The sequence below is a fragment of the Microtus oregoni genome, unplaced genomic scaffold (genome assembly GCF_018167655.1).
Source record: "Microtus oregoni isolate MIOR12 unplaced genomic scaffold, Mior012 000059F_ref0000304, whole genome shotgun sequence".
NCBI lineage: Eukaryota > Metazoa > Chordata > Mammalia > Rodentia > Cricetidae > Microtus > Microtus oregoni.
This window is the reverse complement of record NW_024543835.1, coordinates 10745446-10750158: the sequence shown is the minus strand read 5'-3', so window position 1 is coordinate 10750158 and position 4713 is coordinate 10745446. Positions and strand designations below refer to the sequence as shown.

The 4713-nt window shown below is 36.7% G+C and overlaps 1 non-coding gene across 1 annotated transcript; it reads right to left on the bottom strand.

The window, feature by feature from the left end:
* Positions 1 to 619: 619 nt before the first annotated feature.
* Positions 620 to 723, bottom strand: LOC121439063. The gene has a single exon (XR_005973147.1). It is a non-coding gene; the product is annotated as a U6 spliceosomal RNA (small nuclear RNA).
* Between the last annotated feature and the right edge of the window lie 3990 nt (positions 724 to 4713).

Here is a 4713-nt window from a genome sequence, read left to right as displayed (position 1 = left end):
TCCCTCTGAACTCCTGTGTGTGTGTGGGGGGGTGGGGCTGGTTGATGAAAAGAAGGAGTTCAGAGGGATAATAGGGGTGGGAAATAAGATCACAACACATTGCATGGTACATAGTATGGAATTGTCTAAAAATGAAACAACATTGACAATAAAGAAAAGATACTCAATGTAGCCCTTTGAGTACTGCCACAGAACCTTTGTCATACAATCGCAGGGCACATAAACCAAATAGTTCCTCACTTGATGGAACAAGGTTCTTAGTAGTCAGTGTGGGATAGCCCTAAACATTGGTAATCTGGTTGTTTTTTAACTCTAGCCATCTTTAAATTGTCAAGTAGCATGAGGATTTCTGGCCACCTAACCATTCAAAGACTACATTGGTTATCTGGTTCTAAGAAATTCTGGCAGCCCTTAGATTTTTTCTGTAGGTCCTAGCTGGAGGTTCTGCCCACAGCAATCAGGTTCTGCAAAAAGAAATACGTTCTGGAGAGTCCTGTCTGCTCCAGCTGCAGATGTGACAGGGAGAACGAGGCTAAGTAAAGACGAAACACAAGCTAAATGTACTGGGATGAGCAATAAAGTGCTTTAGTGTTGTAGATGGATTCCTTGAGTTCCTTTTAAAAACATAAAAAGATTCATGAATTTGCATGTCATGCTTACACAAGGACCGTGTTAATCTGTATAAACTTTCCAATTTTAGTATATGCTGCTGCCAAAGCGAGCATTCCTGGAGTTCTTTTACCTACCTTAGGTTTTTTTTTCCAATTAAGAAAACTGAAGTATATTTTACATATAGTAAAATTTGTTTTGCTAGGTTCTATCTCTGTGGAGTTTCACAAACACACTATTCAAAAGCTTCCACCACAATAAAAGACAAAAGTGTTATTTGTTTTTTTTTCTTTTTTAAATTTATTTATTAAGAATTTCCACCTCCTCCCCTCCTCCCATTTCCCCCCCATCCCCCCACTCCTCTCCCCCTCCCTCTCCAGTCCGAAGAGCAGTCAGGGTTTCCTGCCCTGTGTGTTATTTGTTTTAAATATTTTCAGCCAGCTGCCCATTTGTGCTCTACCTCCTCTCCCCCCAAGCCTACACTGCCTGTTAAGCAATAGTCTCTTTTCTGTTATTATAATTTTGACTTGGCAAGAATGTTATGTAAATGGAATCCTACAGTATATATCTTTTCAGTCTACCCTTTGTCTCTTAGGCTAGTACAGTGGTTCTCAACTTTTCACTTTAATATAGTTCCTCATGATGTGGTGACTCCCAACCATAAAATTATTTTTGTTTCTACTTCATAAATGTAATTTTGCTATTGTTACTAATTATAATGTAAATAAATTTGGAGATAGAGATTTGCCAAAGGTGTCACAACCCCTATATTAGAACCGCTGGTCTAATATATAGATGCATCCATCCATTTGTTTGTATCAGGAGCTTTTTTTTTAGTTATTTCTGGCCAATTTTCTTATGCACAATATTTTATCCATTCTCCCATTCACCAGCAAGGGGAAATTTAGTTATCTACACTTTGGAGATATTATGAATAAAGCTACTGTCATCAGCCATGCTCAGGTTTTTGGGTGAACATTAATTTTCATTTCATCTGGAAGCGGGATGCCAATGGTGAGGTTATACCTATGAGAAACTGCCAAATGGTTTTATAAAATGTTTGTACTATTTTGCATCCCAACGTTTTCCCAGAAGGGAATAATATTAGGTGTTTCATTTGTAAGTATCAGCAGACATTAGAACCCTACAAATAAACATTGTTTTTCTGAAATACACTCCAAACATAAATAATCTGATCAAAGAAGATTTGTATGTCTTTGATCATGTGTTTTAGGAGTATTTTAATCTTATCATGTTTGTTTAAAAAGGCAGCCATACATATATAAACAGGCTTTTTGAGCTAACAGGACATAAGACACTGAGAGGACGTGGATGAAATGAAATAACGAAAAACAGCTAATGAGTTGATTATATTACATTATTATTTTTTAGTTGAAGTTTTCTAGTAATTAGGAATGTCCCAAACCTCTGGATTCTTATTGCATTAGGAGATACACTAGGCATCTAATATGGAAGAGAGCTGTGGTAAGATAAGGACGGCTTGCCATTAGTACACCGCAGCAGCATTGTTAGGTGGTGCTCAATCTTTTTTTTTTTTTCCTTTTGGTTTGGAGCAGCCTATTGATTTTGCTGTTGTTGAGCTCCAAGTCCAGAGAAATAGACTGTGCATGTTAACAACAAACCACAACAATCTCCCCTTCCTGCGACCTGCTGCTGCTTGCTGTGTAGGGGGCAGCTGCCTCGTAGATGTGAATAATTGATTTTTCAGCTGGCGCCCCAGCGCCAGTCATTTTCATCAGTCAGCAGGTGAAGAGATTCTGCAGCTTCTCCCTGTCCCTGGCTCGAAGCATGTGACATCTTTGCTTAAGAAGGCCTGCAATGTGGTGACTGCTAATTGCCTGTACTTATGAAGTGAATTTGCTTGGGCTCTCATTGTCTCCCTCCAAACCCATTTTAAAGTATATATTACTGGGCTGATTTTATCTCCTGAATTGGATTGGCTGATGAGCTCTGGGCAGCTGTGATTTGTCATATCTATGTTTATTTTCAGCTCTCAGATGACTGGTGATTAGAAGGCAGACCGAGTAGGAGATATGGTATTAGAGGTCATGGGGTCACGACCCAATGATCAGACTAGCAAGCAGCCCTTGCTGTGTGACAGTTAATGTGCTCCCCAGATTTCTATCAAACTCAGTTATGTGTTTACTGAGATAGGGAACAAAAAGTCTCTTTGCTAAGATTTTCTTTGAAGGAATCGTGTTATATAAGAAGAGTTTCAGTTCTCTAAACTTCTAGAGATGAGGCTATTGACGTTCTACATGATTAGAAAAGTGTGATACATGATTATACGAAAAGTAATATGGAAACTGAAATACAGAATTTATAAAAGTTTAAAAACCTTCTAAAAACCCAGAGAGGGTATATAATGTGCAAACATATACAATATATATATATATATATACTACTTATACAGTTTTATAAACCTACTGTTTTCTTTAACAGTATCCTTTTTCTATGTCATTAAGTGGAAATATATATGTCTTTTATTTTGCATATTTTGGCAAATGCTATAAACAATGGCTTAATGAGTTTCATTAGCCTATAGCTATAATTTCCTATCTGATTCTTTCTCGTTTTGTTTATTTGTTTGTTTTTTGAGATGGCTCTAACTATGTAGATCTGGCTTCCTGGAACTTGGTATGTAGCCCAGGCCGGCCTTGTATGTATTTATAGATTTGCCTGCCTGTGCTTCCTGAGTGGTGGGATTAAAAGTGCACACCTTATCTTCTTCTTCTTCTTCTTCTTCTTATTATTATTATTATTATTATTATTATTATTATTATTGGTTCTGGCTGAACCAGTCCATAGCTGTGCAGCTGGTCCAATATCAGTCCTATAGAGACTGGCAGCAGAACTACATAGCCAATGTATAGACTTGCATGAAGTGATAAATTGTTGTTGTTTTAAGTCACTGAGTTTTGAGGTGGTTGGTTTATAGCAATAAACTGAATGCATAATTCTAGAGGATTTTCATCTCAGCTGTGCCCATTTTTTCCCATTAGGAGTGCTTGGCACAGAAAAGAAATCTAAGGCTTTAACAAAGTTCTTTTTATCTCTGATTGCCAATAAGAATGCATCTATCCTCCCCACTTCCAAAATTGTGTCTACTTTAGTTTTTTTTTTTTTTTTTTTTGCTGGATTTCAGAGGAAGAGCATAGGGTGCAATTTTGGAATTGAGCCCATGTTTACAGAGAGCTCCTTGGACTAGCTGTGAGCTCATTACATCATTTAGTTCTTTGTGATTTTCATATGTTGAACTCTTACTAAGTGTCAGGCTGTTTTTTTGATTTAAATTCCTAAACTCAATTTCTCCAAGGTTCTGAAATTGCCATATGATTGGGGGTTAGAATCAAGAAGCATTCACAGTGAAGTGGAACTTTTTTTTTAAGAGTTGGTGTAAGGCTTGTAAAACACAAGAAAGCCATTCACCTTTCCATCCTCGTTTCCTCAGCTGTAGAGCAAGGTTTAAATATGCTTTATGGAGCGCTTGAATTCATAAAGTTGTTTCTTCATAACTTTTAAAATATTTTATTTATTATTATTGTATTTCTGTATTGATTTCAACTTCTAATTTTGTTTTAATTAGTTTTTTCCTGTGATTTAGGTCAAATGAACAGGTGTGCGTGTTGTGTGCGTGTGAGTGTGCATGTGTGTATGTGTGAGTGAGTGTGTACTGGTAAATTTGTTGTTTTTTACCAATAATATCTATACAAAATATACTTTACTATTTAATTGATTAAACTACAGGATGGTCTATATTTAATAAAATCCATAACTATCTCCAGTTTCATTATGCCTCTCACTTACGTGAGTTATAGTAGTCTAGGCCAGCAAAGCATATATTTCATTCCTTATATTTGATGTTAGTTGAGATAACTGAGATGACTTGGGCAAATCTTAAAATTTAGTAGGCTGACTTAGTTTTTTTCACATGTGTTTTTAAGCACTCCATGTGTGTATATTTGTGTGTGTATGTGTGTGTGTGTGTGCCTGGGAAGTTCATGGAACAATTTGCAGGAGTCAGTTTTTTCCTTTCATCTTTATGTGGTCCAGGGGATCAAGTGTGTAGATTGTCGGTTTTGA